Genomic DNA, 19,583 nt, shown 5'->3' with positions numbered 1-19,583 from the left:
AAATAGGGATGAGGAGTTTCCGTTGGGGCTTAGCGGTAATGAACCTGACTAATATCCATGAGGATATGGATTTGATCCCTGGCCTCGTTCAGTGAGTTAAAGATCCAGTGTTGCTGTGGCTGTAGTGAAGATCGGCAGCTGCAGCTCCAATTCCAACCTAGCCTGGAAATGTCCATATACTGCAGGTGTGGCCCTGAAAAGCCAAAACAAAACAAAACCCCCCCAAAAAAATAATAATAAAATGGGGATGACACCAGAGTTGCATACACTGCTTTTTAACTTAAGAAGAATATGCATGACCTCATGTCATTAAACTTTCTTTGAAAACATAATTGTTCACATCATGAAGTTCGGTCACATGGCTCTGGTCATCATTTATCTATCCACTCCCCTAATGTTGACTATTTCTTTTGTCTTTTTTTTTTTTTTTTTTGCTATTTATTTTTTATTTTTTAAATTATTTTGGCTGCACCTGAGGCATATGGAGGTTCCTGGGTCAGGGACCAAACCCACATCACAGCAGCAACCCCAAGCCCCTGCAGTGAAAAGACTGGATCCTTAACCCGCTGTGCCATAAGGCAACTCCATTTTTTGGCTATTTTTAATTTCTAATACCTTTACCACATTGATTAATAAAAATTAATCTTTCATTTATTTACCAAATATGTATTGAGCATCCACTAAATGCCAGGTACTCTTCCAAATGGTAAGAATGTAAAGATGAATAACTGAGGAACTCATAATCTTGCAAAGAGACAGCAGATAAGCAAACGCACAGAGTGTCATCAGACCTGTAATAAAGGATGTGCAGGGTAAGAAATGAAAATCCTAGTCATGGAGAGCAGGATTCCCCAAAGAGACCTTCATGTGGATGATAACTTCAGAGAGTACTGAGTAGCACAGCTCCTCCAAGATAAAAATCATTGTTATTTACACATACAGCCTGTCATATGCCACCTCTGTGTTTATGGTGGCAATGTATTTTCCTGGCATTTCCCATTTCGATCACATTTTCAATATCAATACATAGCTTCCCAAATCTCTTGGGGCACCAACAATCCTGCAATTCCCTATCCCACTTAACCACAGTTTTCCCCCATAGAAACCAGTGCCAGGATGACAAGGAAAAGATCCATCACCCTGGAGAGCAAGATCCAGAAAGACTAGGTAAGTGGCCTGTGTTCCCACCACAAGGGCAGATTCAGATCAGGACTCCAGATGTAGCTGCCAACACATTCTAACCATCTGTTCTTGGTTGAATTGCATCCTCCCAAAAGATGCTGAGGTCCTAAGCCTGCTACCTGTGAAGGTGATCTTATTTGAAAATAGGGTGTTTGCAGATGATCAAGTTAAGAAGAGGTCATTAGAGTGGGATGTAATCCAACATAACGTATGCTCTTATAAAAAGAGGAAATTTGCAACAACAACAACAAAAAACAAACAACCCAATCAAAAAATGGGCAAAAGGCCTAAACAAACATTTCTCCAAAGAAGACATGCAGATGGCCAGAAGGCCCATGAAAAAATGCTCAACAACACTAATTGTTAGAGAAATACACTCAAAACTACAATGACATAGCACCTCACACCACTCAGAATGCCCATCATTAGTAAGTCTACAAATTGCAAATGCTGGAGAGGGTGTGGAGAAAAGGGAACCCTCCTGCACTGTTGGCAGGATGTAAATTGGTACAACCACTATGTAAAACAGTATGGAGTTTTCTCAGAAAAAGTAAATATAGAACTAACATATGATCCAGCAGTCCCACTCCTGGGCATATATCTAGACAAAACTACAACTCAAAAAGATACATGCACCCCTATGTTTTTTATAGCACTATTCACAACAGCCAAAACTTGGAAACAACTTAAATGTCCATCAGCAGATAAATGGATTAAGAAGATGTGGTCCATATACACAATGAAATACTACTCCGCCATAAAAAAAGAATGAAATAATGACATTTTCAGCAACATGGTTGCAATTAGAGATTCTCATATTAAGGGAATTAAGTCAGAAAGAGAAAGACAAATATCATATGATATCACTTATATATGGAATTTAAAACATGGCACAAATGAACCTAAGAACAGAAACAGACTCTCAGATATAGAAAACAAGTTTGTGATTGCCAAGGGGGAGGGGGAAGGGAGTGGGATGGACAGGAAGTTTGGAGTTAGTAGATGCAAACTATTACATTTAGAATGGATGAGCAATGAGGTCATACTCTATAGCATAGCGATAGACCATGATGGAAGATAACGTAAGAAAGGGAATGTGTATATATGTATGCCTGGATCACAGCAGAAATTGGCACAACACCGTAAATCAACTATATTTTAATAAAAATTAAAAAAGAAGAAATTTGGACACAGAGACAGACACATCCAGAAAGAATGCCAAGTGAAGATGACAACAGAAGTTGAGATGATACCTACAAGCCAAGGTGTACCAAAGACTGCTAGCAAATCACCAGGAGCTAGGAGAAAGGGGTTGATACATATGCTCCCTCAGAACCTTCAGAAGAAACTAAACCTGCGGACACTGTTTTCAGCCTTCTAGCATCCAGAAAATAAACTGTGTTTAAGCCACTCCATTCGTAGCACTTTGCTGCATACAGTAGCCCTAACAAACTGACCCCAAGTTGATGTCGATCAACTGGACAATTTGTATCATGATGAACCTCTTAGCTAGACTCATTCCAAAGTTCATTCAGTTTGGAGAGTCACCGATTTTAGACTTGTGCATATTGTACATCATAGCTTTCATAAGGAAAGACACAGAGCGAAAGAAGGACCGGTAAGAGCAATCCCAAATTCTCGAGTCATCAACTGCCACTACATTTCAGAGCTGGACGTGTGCAGAAGTGAAACTCCAGATAAAAGCATGCTCCAAATCCCAGTGCTCTAGCCTAATGAGCCACATTCATCACAGGAGAGGTCCCAGAACATCTTTTGTCCCTCTGGCCTGAGTCCTAAAAGCTCTGTGAAGGTAGGGACCCTTGTTTATTATACCACCCATGCTTAGTAGGATTGACCCTCAGGATTTGCTCAAGAGGTATAATTTTAAATGAATGAATGAATGAATGAATGAACAGCCTCTTCATTTCCTTTTAAGTTCACAATATGTTCTTAGCCGTCTTAGATCACTAGTATCCAAATTTGAGTGTGTACTCCTCATACATGTGTATTTATTATAAATATATACTATGCTACATGGTAAAATACACAGAAATAGAAACATCCAAAGATGAAAAAATAAACATAATCGGAGGTTCAATTACACACTCCTCAAGCTCTAATGGGTATTCTTACGCACCCTGAAGCATCCTCAACCACCACCACCACTGCAGGTCTTACCACTTAATGACAAGAAGGACAAGAAAACAGGGACCCAAGGCTTCTCTCTCAGATCAGATAAGCAACCCCAAGTCCCACATACCCTTGCTACTCATTTGGCTTTGGTGGGAAGGGGTGGAGTCAAAGGGAGGAACGTCTCAGCTATTTATTTTTGGCCACACCCATACGGAAGTTCCCAGGCCAGGGATCAAACCCGGCCACCACAGTGACCCAAGCCACAGCAGTGACAACACCAGATGACTAGAGAACCCAGGGAAATGTCCCTTGTTGAAGGGCAGGTTATGGGTACCTCTCCAGATCACACCCATGACAAATGTGAAGCATATGATCAAGTGATTCTGTCTAAAAGATCTAGCCCAGGACTTCCCAGAGCTGTTAATATGCTAATACGCTTTGGAAAAATCCCAGGAGGAGGCTGGAGTCTGTTTCCCTTGGAAGAGATGGAGAACAAACTGGGATCATGGGAGAATATGTTTCAGTTTGTCTAAACAATTCAGGAAAAAAGCATTCTTGTTGCCCACCATCCCCCGAGGGCTTTCTCCCAACTTCTTTGATCCTACGCAAACTTTTTTCGTGGGTGAATCCTTATTCACATTTTGAGGGAAATTAGTTTGAGGGTGAGCCAACCAGAGAAAATAGGTACCTAAAAGTATTAAATAACCATCTTCAGAAATGTTAATTTTTCATTCCAATATAACTAAAATGTTTTTCACTTAAATTGGGAGTATTAATACTTTCTTGTAACAAATTTTCAGAAACTTTTAATGAATTTGTCATCAATTGAATTTAGGTTCCTGTCTTAGCCCTAACTACACAATGGACATAAAAAACTAAATGTAGGCAAAAATATTCAGCTCTGCTCACAATTAAGGAAACATAAATTAAAAGACAGCTATTATTAAATTAGAAAGAAAGAGAAAGACAAAATGCTGGTAAATACAATGAATGTGTTGTTTGATGCATTGTAGCATTTTGCTTCATTGGAACCACTCTTTTATAAAGTAATTTAGGAATCTATACTCAGAGCCAAGAAAATGTCGTATACCCTTTTACTGATTAATCCTATTTCTTAGAAATAATTGAAAGACTGGAACCAGGACAAGAACTGAAGGAGGGGCAATTTATACATTCATTGCATTTTTATTTTTAATGGAAAAAATCTAAATGTTTCATCCTATAGAAAACAGTGAATTTTGGCCCATCTCCTGGAAGGAATATCATATAACCATTAAAATTTTAAATTAAAGTGTGGAATATGTAGCAACATGAGGAAAAACTTATTTTTTAATAAGGAAAAAAGAACACCAATACAAAATTGCATAACAATATGAAAACCATATGTCCACAAAGGATTATAAAAAGATGAGTTTTTGTAGCAGACTGGTAAGATCAATAGGCAAATTTTTTGTTGTTGTTCTCTAAAACTTTTAATTATTGTATTACTTTTACCTTTTAAAAATATTTTTAAGAACATAACAACTGTTTGCTGCTAGCATACCAGTGCTCCACTAAAGAAATATCCATATACATTTTTAAACCCAAATGAATTTCTCATAGGGTACAAAGCACATTCTTCAAACATTTTCCCACTCATCTTTAGACGCATTAAAATTCTACTAAATTTTCTATGATATAAATTATCTTTCAACTTGAAAGGTCTGCTAAGGCCCTTAGATAAATATAACCATTTCTGGTGCCCAACATGATTATTTTAAGTAATTTTACAAAATCTATTCCGCTCTTGCTGCACCTGGTAATTAAGTTCAAACATCCTGAAGAAAGCCGCCTCATTTCCCTGAGGCCCAGAAAGAATTTCAATTGCCATTTAAAGCTTCCAATTAGTTCACAACATAACATTACAATTTACTTTTGATATTTTTTCCTCTGGGTCTAATTTTTTTTAACCACTTTCCGTAACCCATATTGTAATTATGCCTGCTCAATCTGATGCAAAGCATCCTCTCTTTTTATGGAGGGCTTATTAAAGTATAACCTGGCTAGCGGGTCACTGTCCTCTCTAACCATACCTGTTCCTGAAGACAAAATGTCACTCCGTGCTTCTGGAAAAGCCTGATCGGCAGCTCTGACTGAAGACCTCCAGTCTAGGCTGTGGCCCCAGCCCTCGTCAGCTGACCCTTGAAACTATCATTCTCAGGTGGTGGGACTTGCAGGTTTTACCTTTAACACCTGTTTCCATTTCTCTAACCTGATTTCTAGAATGGCCCCCATTGTAATTCAGGGGCTGAAGATAACCAGTGAAACTTACCTTCCCACCAACCACTTGGGATGGCACTTACCAGCAGCATCATTTATTGCAATAATAATTTATTTGTTTTTCTTGTTTTTCCTGTGACGTTCCTTCTTCCTATGTTATTAAATGTACTTTATCCGAGTATAGTTGACTCACAATGTTGTATTAGTTTCAGGTGTACAGCAAAGTGAATCTGTCATACATATAGCCATTCTTTTTTCCCATATAAGTTATTACAAACTATTGAGTGGATTTTCCTGAGCTTTAGAGTAGGTTCTCATTAATCATCTACTCTATACAGTAGTGTGTATATTTATTCCCACCCTCCCAATTCTTTCCCCCATCCCTCAACCATTTCACCACGGGTAACCTTAAGGTTAGTTTTAAAATCTGTGAGTTTGCTTCTCCTTTGTAAATAAGCTGTTTTGTATCATTTTTATTAGATTCCCCATGTAAGGATCTCATATGATATTTGTCTTGGTCTGATTTACTTCACTCAGTAGGATAATCTCTAAGTCCAACCACGTTGCTGCAAATGGCATTATTTCATTCTTTTATATGGCTGAGTAATATTCCATTGTGTATATGTACTCCCTCTTCCTATTTTAAAGGGACAGCCCAACCCTTCACAAGTCCTTGCCTCAGGATTGCCTCTTCTCCCTCCTTCCCCACCGAAATCTGCTGTTAGCAGAAATCAATATTTTAAAATACTTAATTCAGGAGTTCCCATCGTGGTTCAGCAGGTTATGAACCCAATTAGTATTTATGAGGATGTGGGCTCAATACCTGGCCACACTCAGGGGGTCCAGGATCCGGTGTTGCTGTGAGCTGTGGTGTAGATCGCAGATGCGGCTTGGATCCCACGTTACTATGGCTGTGGTGTAGGCCGGCAGCTGTAGCTCTAATTCAACCCCTAGCCTGGGAACTTACATATGCCACGAGTGTGACCCTAAAAAGACAAAAATTTTTTAATTAAAAAAAAATAAAATACCTAATTCATTAAAGAGCTTATACAAATAGTCCTGGATAGCAATAGGAGAAAATAGATTTTGAGAGGAGGGAGAGTGAGGGGAAAGATGGCTTTCTGTCACTCACAGCTCTCCCCTTCTCCACCTCCTCCTAACCGTGAAGAGGAGAGATGTATCTAGGATCCATGGATAGCAACAGAATGGTGGGCGGTGGGCAGGTCTTCCCAGAGAGTAGAGGCACCCTTCTCCTGGGCCCCATGGTTTAGAGGATTCCACTTAATCAAAATACACTAGATTCGTCTCTAGTCATTAAAGAACATGCTAAAAATCTGCTCTTTTACATAATAACTTTTAGGTCCCAGGGCAATTCTTCTTCCATCTCTTATTCCATTTCCTCAAACTAACTGCAGCTGAATGCCATCAAATTTTGTATGTGGTCCCACTGATAACGTCAGAGATGGGAACTGCTTGGAAGTGTGGGGAGGATTTGAGAAGAGCAAGTTTTTAGGTAAGAGAAAAGACAAATGAGTTCATTTGTCATATCTTTTTTACCTGACATGAATGCAGTAAGTCTTGCAAATAAAATATTAATTCTTGGAGTTCCTGTCTAACTCAGCAGTAGCAAATCCGACCAGTATCCATCAGGATGTGGATTTGAATCCTGGTCTCGCTCAGTGGGTTAAGGATCCAGTGTTGCCATGAACTGTGGTGTAGGGTGCAGATAAGGCTTCGATCCTGAGTTGCTGTGGCTGTGGCTAGGTCAGCAGCCGCAGCTCTGACTGGGCCCCTAGCTGGGGAACTTCCATATGCCATGGGTGTGGCCCTAATGAGACTATATATATATAGTCTAAGAATTCTTACACTACTGAGAATATATATGTGTGTGTGTACACATATATTCTCAGTAGTGTAAGAATTCTTTTTCTTCCATTGCTTCATGTCCCAATTTATCATTACAGAGCCAGTCAATGATCAGAGCAGTGTTTGCAATATTTGCACATAGTAGCTGAGAAACCTTTCACGATATTAAAGAATTCTTATTTTTTAAATTTTTACACTTAGGTCTAGATTATTACACAGACAGTTGGATCTTGATTTAATACAGTGGCAACTAGAACACTGAACACTAGAATTGTGAATAGGTTTTTTTTTCTAATTTAACAAGATTAAATTAAAATTCCAAAATTAATTTAAAACAGGCTCTAGTACATATCTTTTATTTATAATTTTAATATTTACTATAATATGCATCTTTATTTTATTTTAATGATGTTAAAATAATAAACACCAAACTTCTTTTTAAAAACATACAAATAGTTTTTAAAATTTTACATTTATCTTAATTCTATATATATATTTTTTCTTTTTAGGACTGATCCTGCAGCATATTGAAGTTCCCAGGCTAGGGGCCTAATCTGAGCTGCAGCTACAGGCTTATACCACAGCCACAGCCGTGCCAGATCCGAGCCGCATCTATAACCTACACCACAGCTTGTGGCAACAGCAGATCTTTAACCCACTGAGCTAGGCCAGTGACTGAACCTGCATCCTTATGATACTAGTTAGGTTCTTAACCTGCTGAGCCACAACAGGAATTCCTTAATTCTATATTTTTAATGAAAATACATTTAAATCTCCCTTCTTAAATTTATTGGATCACAACTATAAGTAGAACATAAATTAATTGAAAACCTTGATAATAAAATAGCGATTTTTTTTTGCTGATATAAAACAAAAGGAAAACAAAGCTTATTTGTAATAAATATATAATAACTGGTGGTGTGTATGTGTGTTCGTGTGTTTATTGCTCATTTAATGATCACTGGCCTGCTGCTCAATTATGCTCAATAAAAATTTAATTAATTTCTTCCTGGGGATTTGACAATTTTTGATCATATAAAACTCATTGTTTTACACATTTTGATTCTGTCATTTTGAAGCTGTATTTGTCAATGGTACAAGGACAGAATATCATGGTAGGGCAGAATATCTCATGAACCATCTGGGTACTTTGATTTATAACTTCATCATTTTTAGACATACTGTATGATACCTTCATTTGCGCCCTGGTCATAGCAGCTCTGCTGTGGAAGAGGGTCTGCTTCCAGACACAAGCCAGAACCGAGCCTCTTTGGCTCTGATTGGGTCACATGACCCTCTACTTCTGAGCCAGTCTCTCCAACCAGTTGAATGCAATGTACTATTGAATGGCCTGATGTGAATTGTGAAACACCTCCCCTCCCAGAGTCTGGGATGGAATCAGCTCCACTTGAATGTCATAAAGTGGGTGTGGTAGGAAGGGTTGTTCGCAGAGGCAGATCAAGCTTCAGTTCTAACACTTTTTCAGTTGATGGGGTGGGGGAGCTTTCTAAGAAAAGACAAAAATTACAAATTCAAAAATTCAAAATCAGATGTTGAAAGAAAATATTTCAAAGAAAAAAAAATCCCAAATCCCCCAAAAGAAAGGAATGCCACCACCATCATAAAATCCTCCCTAGAATAGCTCTATGATTCTTTTTTCCCTACAATTTTTTGCTGAATACTCTTCATTCACTTCTTCATACAATTATCACTTCAAAATATCATTTTTTAAAGGAGAGCAAAAAGATAGTTCAGTCCCTCTTCTACCACGGTTGAACAATATTTATCACTGATTGTTTTAAAATGTTCTTTCAATTCCCCAATGTGTTAATTGGTAATTTTATGGCCACACCCACAGCACATGGAAGTTCCCCAGACCAGAGATTGAATCCTAGCTGCAGCTGAGACCTAGGCCACAGCTGTGCCAATGCCGGATTTTATACCCGACTGCGCCAGGCCGAGGATCAAACACACACCTCCACAGTGACCGGAGCCACTGAAGTCAGATATTTAATCCAATGTGCCACAGCAGGAACCCCTATATTTTATGCTAAATTATTATTATATTATTATCATTGCCAAATTTGGGACTCCTCTCAAGCTTCTCCTACAAATGAGCTGGATGATTTAGAGATATTGCCCTTTTTCTTGACTGTATCTGACTCATCTTAAATACTCTTCACATTGCCAATGTTCATTAACCAGTTTGCTATCAATGTCCTCTTGTCGTACCAGATCAGTCACCACCCTGGTCAGTAGTGAGTGTTCAGGAATCACATTAGGATGCCACAAACACTGAACTCTAATCAAGTGACTATGAGCCACATAAATTTACCCATTGAAACACAAACAAAATGTACTTCCAACTCAACTTCCCCTTAACTGGACTCAAAAATAGAAGGGCTGAAGACAAAGGGAAGTGTGAATGAGGAAAGTCAGGATGGAAAGATACAGACATGCACATGAGAGGCTTGGAGGCGTCAGCTTCAGTAGTTTTACAGCATACCCACCTCTGGTGTTTCCCCCAGGAAAATTCTTTTTTTTTTTTTTTTTTTATTTATTTTTAGGGCTGAACCGAGGCACATGGATGTTCCCAGCCTAGGGGTCTGATTGGAGCTACAGCTGCTGGCCTACACCACAGCCACAGCAACGCAGGATCCTTAACCCACTGAGCAAGGCCAGGGATCGAACCCGCAACTGCATGGTTCCTAGTCAGATTTGTTTCCGCTGTGCCACAAAGGGAACTCCATCCCCCAGGAAAATTCTGATGCTCTTTCCTGAAGCAGGGGAATGTGTTCTGGCAGGTCAAAACAGTAGCTGTCCACAATTATCACGGTGGCTTTTATTCTTTCCGTCACTAAATTCATTTATTCTCTTTGACTAAATATATCTTCTACAGAAGATTTTTTTGCTGCCCTCAATTAAAAGGACCCTTGGTTTTTTGCTTTTGCTTTTCTCTCTCTGGAATATCCCGTACCCCGTCTTTATTTGACATAGTCATGCCCATCTTACAAGGCCCAGCCAAGAGCTGTCTTTTTTTTTTTTTAACCTCCAATCTCCCTATCCCAGGGTTTTCAAAATAGGTTCCCTGGAACACCAGCTCCTTGAGGGAGTTTCCATTGTGGCACAGCAGGTTAAGGATCAGTCATTGCTGTAGCTGTGGCATGGGTTTCAGCTGCAGCTCGAATTCAATCCCTGGACCAGGAACTTCCATTTAATGACTTTCAGGTGCAGCCATTAAAAAAGGAGTTCCCTTCGTGCTCAGCAGTTAACAAACCCAACTAGGATCCATGAGGACGAAGGTTCAATCCCTGACCTTGCTCAGTGGGTTACAGATCCAGCATTGCCGTGAGCTGTGATGTAGGTCACAGATTTGTCTTGGATCCAGTATTGCTGTGTCTGTGGTATAGGCCAGCAGCTATAACTCCAATTTGACCCCTAGCCTGGGAACTTCCATATGCCACGAGTGCAGCCCTAAAAAGAAAAAAAAGAAAGAAAGAAAGAAAAAAGAACACTAGCTCCTTGAAATGCTCTGGCAAAAAAAAAAAAAGAAAGAAAGAAAGAAAGAAAGAAAGAAAAAGAAAAAAAAAAGTGTCCTATAGTCAAACATGTTTGGGAGAAGTTGCATGATTTCTTTTTCTCTCTTTTTGATTCATAATGTTAGTACTTTGGGAGCTGAGAAGTTCTGCTCTATAAGAATACTCGTTACTGAGAAGTCACTCTATGCCAAGTTGTTCTAATTGCTGCATGTATTATCTTATTTAACTCTCGCTACTTACTCTACAAACACATTGATTTTACAGATGAAGAAATTTTAGGGTTAAATAATTTGAGCCATTAGTATATCTTTCTCATCTTCTCCAGTAGGTCATAAAACCTTTAAAGGGAACTTTGTCTTAGTCTCCTTACCCACCTAACCTCTCACAGCATCTGACACATGGTAGGTATTCAATAAATATTTGTTGACTGAATACATCTGAAAGCTTTTTAAACTTCCAACTTGTATTTCAATTCCAAAAGGAAAAAGCAAATCCAATAAATTAAATGCTAGAAAATGAAGCCAGGAGCCTTTATACAACTTTTCCAAATCCTTTCATATTTGCTCCACTTCTGCTGTTTACCAAGTGAATAAGGAAATTAAAAAGCAGCTACAAGCTGTTTTAATAGTCAGACTTATATTCAATTTGGAATCAGCACAGAGATATATTATTTCTGAAGGCCCTTCACTGCAAAAGGGCTGGAAAACATACCAAATAAAACTCAATCAATCCTAGTCTGATATTTTCTGCTCTGAAAGAGGAAATACATAACAGCATTATTCATAATGTCCAATAATTCCCATAGCACAGGGACACAAAAAATATTCATTGTGAATGACAATATCTCAATTCAGGTTCTTGTCTTTAAACCTAGCATAAACAAGGAGCACCTTCTGAATATCCTATTTTTAAGAATGACCTGGGTAGAAGGGATGTTAGTTTCAGAGGATTCAAGTTCAAATCATGAGTCATCTTCTCCATTTCAATCACAATTCTGGTATACTTTGTATTGGCTAAAATGAACATGTCTTACTGCAGGGGGGAAGAAAGAATCTAAGCAAATTGGCACACTCACTTTAAAAAATTTTAATCCAACATATTTTGGTTCCAGTGTAAACAAACCTCACCCAATTTCTCACTGTCTTTCAAGATAGCAAAATGGTTTATCTTAAAAACTCCCTCAATCATTGTATGAATATATCACATATCACAAATTCATATTACATTATTTTGATTGCAAGGAGCCAGTCCAAATATTTCACATGGAGAGTTTGAAGAGTGAAAGTCTAGCAACCTGTTGACCAGAACTGCCTGCCCGTTAGGCTCCCAGCTGTGAAACTGAATCCATCCTCCACGTGACCTCCAGAGTGCTTGTCCCTGCCTTGCTTCAAGTCATTCAGGGGCTCTCAAGTATCTTTAGAAGAAAGGACAGACCAAAGAGCCCCTTCAAGGCCTAAATTACTCTTTATTCTTTAGCCTTATTTATCACCACTTTTTCCATATAGAACTGCTTAAAGTGCATATGCCTTTCTATTTTATACATCCATGGTTTGGCTCAAAATGCAAAATATTCTCCCAGTTCTTATCCCTTCTTCCTCCCTCCTCTGACCCTCCCTGCCCCTTCAACCTAAAACTCTAATCCTTCAAAATAATGCATATCCATGCAATTCCACTCCCAGGAAAATACACAAATGAACACATGTCCACACAAAAACTCATACATGAATGTTCACAGCAGGTTTTTTTCTTTTTACAGCTGGACCTGCCTGGCACATGGAAATGCCTGGCTGTATCAGAGCTGCAGATGTGGCTATGCCATAGCCAGAGCAACACCAGATTGGAGCTGCATCTGCAACTGATGTATGCTGCAACTTGCAGCAACGCTGGATCCTTAACCCACTGAGCAAGGTCAGATATCAAACCCACATCCCACGGAGACAATGTTGGGTCCTTACCCTGCTAAGCTACAATAGGAACTCCCGTAGCAGCTTTATGCATTAGAGACAAATAGTGAGAACAACCCAATTGTCCATCAACTGATAAACTAAATGGAATGTATCCATACAACGGAATATTATTTGGTACTAAAAAGGAAAGAGGAGAGTTCCCGTCATGGCTCAGCGGAAATGAATCTGACTAGCATCCACGAGGACACAGGTTCTATCCCCAGCCTTGCTCAGCAGGTTAAGGATCCGTCATTACCATGAGCTGTGATGTAGGTCTCAGACACAGCTTGAATCCCGAGTTGCTGTGGCCGTGACATAGGCCAGCAGCTTCAGCTCTAATTTGACTCCTAGCCCGGGAAACTGCATATGCTGCAGGTCTGCCCTCCGCCCCCCAAAAAAAGACAAAATTAAAAAATAAAATAAAATAAAATAAAAATTTAAAAAATAAAAAGAATGAAGTACTAACACATGCTACAACATGGACGAATCTTGAAAATGTTATGCTAACTGAAAGATACCAGACACAAAGGACCATATATTGTAAGATTCCATTTACATTAAATGGCCTGCATAGGTAATCTACAGAGACAGAAAGTGTATTAGTGGATGCCTAGGAATAGAAGGACTGGGGGAAATGGGAAGTGAGTTACTTGTGATGAGTAATGAAACTATTCTTAAACTGACTGATGCATGTGGTGGTTGCACAACTCTGTGAATACACTAAAAGTCATTGAATGGTGCACTTTAAATGAGTAAATTATATTGTGAATTATCTCTCAATAAAGCTGTTATGAAAACAATGTTCAGGGAAGAGTTTCCTAATGGCCTGGCAGTTAAGGATTCTGCATTGTCACTGCTGTGGCACAGGTTCAATCCCTGGCCCAGGAACTTCTGCATGCCACAGATAGGGCTGGAAAACAAAACAAAACAAAAAAGCCCCCAAAACAAAAAACAGTGCTCAGGGAAATTCTGGCTTTTCCCTAAAAATTTGTAACTCCATTCTCCAATTACTTCTATCTCTAGCACATGAATTTTTAACTGCTAATTTATAACAATTAGTAGCTGTCATTTTGCCAAGGACTTTATATTTTATTTAATATTTCCAATAAACCCAAGAAAAATATTATCATATTACTTTACAATTAGATATATTTTTAAGTGCTTTGTCATTCAACAGGACTGTTTCTCAAAGACAGAAGTTGCATATATGTGGCCCACTATGATTCAGTGGAATTTTTTTGTTTGATTCGAAGTCACAATGTTTTTCAAAAACTTTAAATAAATTGATGACATTTTAAAAATCTGGATATTTTATGCAAAAATCCACTTTGCTAACCTAGCTTACAGAAACTCAGAGGGCCTTATTATAAGATTTGACCAAAGCCTTTGAATCTGGACAGCCCTCCTCAACTTGCCGAAGTCTTTATTCCTACCTACTGTCTCACATTTACCATGCTTTACTAATTAATGCTACCTGCTTAAGGTAGCATAATACAGTTTGTAAGCAGCAAGCACCCCTGAGCAAGGACTGTATCCTATTCATCTTGTGTCCTTATGGTACCTGGACAGTACCTGATAAGTAACATGGACACAGTCCATAACCTTGAATTGTTATCTCTGACATTATAAGTGAGCTGTGTTCTAGAGCATATTTCTTCATTTTACCTGCTAATAAATCTCCAGGGCACAGCCTTGCTTTGGGCTCTGGGTTGAAACCATTCCAACGAAGTTCAAATCCTGGCCTTCCAGGAAAACAAAGGGAGGTAAGATTCCACTTACTCACAAAACCACTAGCAGATGGTACCAAACACTATTAACAGAATGTCAGTGAGGTGTGCAGATTACAGAGCTGGATTTCCCTGTTACTATTCCAAGAAAAGATTCAAGTTTAGTAAGCTTTAGACAAAATATACGCATATTTACAGTAAAACCTCACTAATTTTGATTAGCCAATGTAAGCTGGAATGGTCCAGCCTGAAACTGACCTATGAATTTTCTATGAGGGTATATTTTGCCAAGCAAACTAACAGCATAAACAGAACTTGGAGGAGTTTGTTTAACCTACTTAGAAGGAAAGAAAAAAAAGTAAGGGTTTTATTGACTCTATTATTGCTTATATGCAAATTATACTGATTAAAATGAACTTTCAATTACTTAAATACTTCCAGTAAGACCCCTTGAAGCATTTTATTGGCACTTGGTACTGACTTCAGTGACAATATACTGAGCTCTGAGTCAATCTTTCACTAGTTCACTGGTAGTGCGGAAAATTAGCCAAATTCCTACTATATAGCACAGGCAACTATATCTAATCTTTTTGGATAGACCATGATAGAAGACAATATGAGAAAAAGAATGTGTGTGTGTATATATATATGTGTGTGTATACATATATACATACATATATATGACTCGGTCACTTTGCTGCACAGCAGAAATTGGCACAACATTGCAATCAACTATACTTTAATTTTTTAAATTAAAAAAATACTTTTTAACATAAAAAAGAAAATTACCCAAATTATGTGTGTATAATATATGTAATATAAAACACATGTGTATATATGTATATGTATAATATATGTAATATAAAATTAAAATGAAATATATACACAGTTATGTTAATCACATACATATGCTAAAGTACAATTAATCATGTACATACTGTAATACATGTAAATACATGTAAATGTATTACAGTATGCTAAATCTTTAATCTACTAATAATGTAATAATGTTTTTAGATAAGTATATCTTTTTAATTTTAAAATGTTCATACTCATAGAAAATTAGAAGAAAAAATATTGAATTTTTCATAATCCCAACCAGAGACTAACATATAACATTTTAGTATCTTTTCATATAGTCTACTTTCTATGCATATTTTTTCATAATTTTCATCAATAAGGTATATCACTTTTGCACATTGCTTCCCATTTAAAATTATAACAAATTTTTTAATGGCTGCTTAATATTGCATTGTATGTACCCTAATTTATATATCTAGCTCCCTATCATTGGACATTTAATTTGTATCTGATTTTTCAGATTTATTAATAATGCCACAATTATCTTTCAGTAAACAACAGTTTTCATATTTCAAATTATGTCCTCAGAATAAATTCCCCCAAACAGAATTACATTGTTAGGATCTTCATCTGTATTTACCAAAATTCTGTACAGGTCTGATTGATTTCTATTCTTACCAGGTGTGGAGGTTCACTAATCCATTCTCAGTCAAGATTTTTCTCTTCTAGGAGGTCCCTGGTGGCCTAGCAGTTAAGGATCTGGTGTTGTCACTGCTGTGGCTCAGGTCACTGCTGTGGTGCAGGTTCAGTCCCTGGCCTGGGAACTTGCACATGGGGGGACGGGGGAGGGAGGGTTTCTCTGTCCTCAATGTGATGTGTAGGGCCAGCTGCAGACAATCTTGCAGAAGTCAGGGAAGGATGCCTTGGTGTCACATCACTTGCTTTTCAGTCCTGTTCATGTGATCACCTTGATGCACCTCCATCCTGCCTCCTTGGGCTCCCTCCCCCTTCAGGCCTACAGTGCCTCTGGCTTCTCCACTTGGGTTCCCTACCAGACCTGTGTACTCCAGGAAGGTGTTAATTGCTGGAGCCAGAGTTTGGAAGGAATAGATAAAAGGGAAGGTATGCTCATCCTAGAGAGGATTTGCATCTGCAATATTTCCAGGAGCTACACATCTGATGGAAGGCCTTGAGGTAGCCAGGAACTTCCTCGGGTCCTCAAATCTCACCATGGGGAAGGCTGCTGGCTTGTTTTCAAAGAATTGTTTTAGAGGGGAAAAAAAGAAAAAACTATTTTAATTTCAATGACTTATTTTTCCTGATTATAAAAGTAATAAAGGCTCCCTATTAAATATCTGGAAAATATTTTTAAAAATCTGAAAAATACTACCACCAAAAGAATTAAGAAAAAAACAAAATCAGAGTTTCCACTGTGGCGTAACAGGATCTATAGTGTCTCTGCAGCTGCAGGGATGTGGGTTCTGACACCCTGACCGGCGCAGTGGGTTAAAGATCCAGCATTGCCACAGCTGTGGCATAGGTCACAGCTCCTGCTCAAATTCAGTCCCTCACCTGGGAACTTCCATATGCCACAGCGTGGCCAAAACAAAAAAGAAAAAAAAAATTACCCAAGATTGCATCACCAGCTCAGAGCATTTACTTGGAAGCCTCTGTACCCTCATCTTTCGGTCCTGTGGTGTCTGCAGTCCACGGGAGAAGGTAAGTCCTGCCTGTTCCTATTTGTGCAGCTCCCAGACATTTATACTCAACCCTGCCTCCAGAATTAGAAGCAGAAAAGATGGTTTTATCTCATGTAAGCTCAGAGGGCCCTTGGAAGCCCAGACCAGCAGTTCTACCCCTTATCACCTAGAGGATAGCACACTTCCTGTCTGTGTTCTGAATCCAATGGCGTTTCCTGGAATTCAACCCACCTTCCTCTTTCTACAGAGGAAGTGAACAGTTTGGAAACTTCAGCTCTCCAGAACGGGAACACAGTTATTGGCATAAATAATCCCTTGAGTGTAATTATCAAGTAACTTCCATTTTGCTTCTGGTTTGTAGTACAGACATTTGAGTCAGGTCAAGTCTCTGACCTTTCTTTTGTTATTATTTTTTGTTTGTCTTTTAAGGCCACACCTGTGGCATATGGAAGTTCCAAGGCTAGGGGTTGAATCAGAGCTGCAGCCCACCTACACCACAACCCCAGCCAAGCCAGATCTGAGCTGTGTCTGCGACCTAACGCTGGATCCTTAACCCACTGAGAGAGGCCAGAAATCGAACCTGTACCTAGTCATGGAGACTAGTCGTGTGCATTACCTCTGAGCCACAACGGGATCTCCTCTGAACTTTTCTTATGTAAATTAGTTTTTCTTGGACTCAAACAGCTTTAAACTAATTGGTCCCTTGAAGGCAGTATGGTGCAGTGGTTAGGGGTGTGGGTCTTAGGACAGCACACCCTAAGGGTCGCCATGGTGAAATAGGTGACATGAGCATGTACTCTGATACAGAGCTGGTGGGAATGGTAAAGGGTACAAGTCCCTGGGAAGGGAACTTGGCACTCGCTATCAAAATTGCAAATGCATATAGCCTTCAATGCAGTCATCACACTTCTGGGAGTGTATCCCACAGACAGATCCACACACATAGGAAATAAATGTGCACTTGATACTTATTGTAGTGTTTATAATTATTATATTATTTATTATAATTATGTTAATTATATAGTATAATGGTATATAGCTCACAGCATGCCAGATCCTTAACCTGCTGAGTGAGGCCAGGGATAGAACCCACATCCTCATGGATACTAGTCTGATTTGTTTCTGCTGCACCACAATGGGAACTCCTATAATTATTATTACTATAGCGAAAGACTTAAAAGCAAAATATCCATCAGTAAAAGACTGGTTAAATAATTACAGCAAATCAACATAATAGAATACTATATAAATGTTTTAAAAAGTGAGAAAGCCCTCTATGCACTGTTACAATAGATACTTAACACTATATGAATGGATGTGTGTATATGTACAACTGAATCACTTTGTTGTATAGCAGACATTAACACAACATTGCATATCAACTATATTTCAATAAAATTTTTTAAATTTTTTAAATTAAAAAAAATCTTAATAACTATTTTTGGCAGAAATCCACCCCCCAAAAACACTATATACAGAAGATAAATAATTCATATTATATAAAGTGAAAAGATTTTTTATTAATATGTGATTATAGTATATATTCATGATGTATATTCTCTAAAAAGTACAAAAAAGGGAGTTCCCGTCGTGGCGCAGTGGTTAACGAATCCGACTAGGAACCATGAGGTTGCGGGTTCGGTCCCTGCCCTTGCTCAGTGGGTTAACGATCCGGCGTTGCCATGAGCTGTGGTGTAGGTTGCAGACGTGGCTCGGATCCCGCATTGCTGTGGCTCTGGTGTAGGCTAGTGGCTACAGCTCCGATTCGACCCCTGGCCTGGGAACCTCCATATGCCACGGGAGCGGCCCAAGAAATAGCAAAAAAAAAAAAAAAAAAAAAAAAAGTACAAAAAAGGCAGCTTGGAGAGGTTAAGAGCACAGATTCTGGAGTCAGACTACTTAAGTCAGAAGCAAGGCTCCACCTCTTCCCAGCTGTGTGATCTTGGGCAAGTCATTTAACCTCTCTGTATCTCAATAAAGTGGAAATAATACACTAATAGTGTATCTCTATAAAGTGGCGATAACACTGCTACTTAAAGTGTTGTTGGGAGTATTAAATGAGTTAATACACATCAAATTCTAAGAACTGGGTCTGGCACACAGCAGAGAAAAACCACATAAGTGTCAGTTACTTTTACATTCCATTAAATGAAAAGAGCAAAGTTTTGAAGCATATAAAATGCAACTCTTGTGTAAGAAATGGGAGAAAATACCAACTCCTATTTGTATTTGATTTTCTTTGCACAGAGCAGCATCAGAAAGATACTTATAGGAGTTCCCGTCGTGGCGCAGCAGAAATGAATCTGACTAGGAACCATGAGGTTGCAGGTTTGATCCCTGGCCTCACTCATCTGGTGTTGCCGTGAGATGTGGTGTAGGTCGCAGAAGCGGCTCGGATCTGGCTTTGCTGTGGCTCTGGCGCAGGCCAGC

At 38.8% G+C, this 19,583-nt stretch overlaps 1 long non-coding RNA gene across 4 annotated transcripts in view; it reads right to left on the bottom strand.

Moving 5' to 3' along the window:
• LOC110256801 overlaps positions 1–5,887 on the bottom strand; it is a 93,018-nt gene extending 87,131 nt beyond the window's left edge. For 2 of the 4 annotated variants that reach the window (XR_002338815.1, XR_002338812.1), the window contains exon 1: positions 5,388–5,887. This is a non-coding gene — a long non-coding RNA (uncharacterized LOC110256801). The remainder of the gene's footprint in view (positions 1–5,387) is intronic. The other 2 variants (XR_002338814.1, XR_002338813.1) reach the window with 1 other exon arrangement.

The sequence above is a fragment of the Sus scrofa genome, chromosome 14 (assembly GCF_000003025.6).
Source record: "Sus scrofa isolate TJ Tabasco breed Duroc chromosome 14, Sscrofa11.1, whole genome shotgun sequence".
Taxonomy (NCBI): domain Eukaryota; kingdom Metazoa; phylum Chordata; class Mammalia; order Artiodactyla; family Suidae; genus Sus; species Sus scrofa.
Note: the sequence above shows the minus strand (reverse complement) of the source record. Positions and strands in the feature narration are given on the sequence as shown.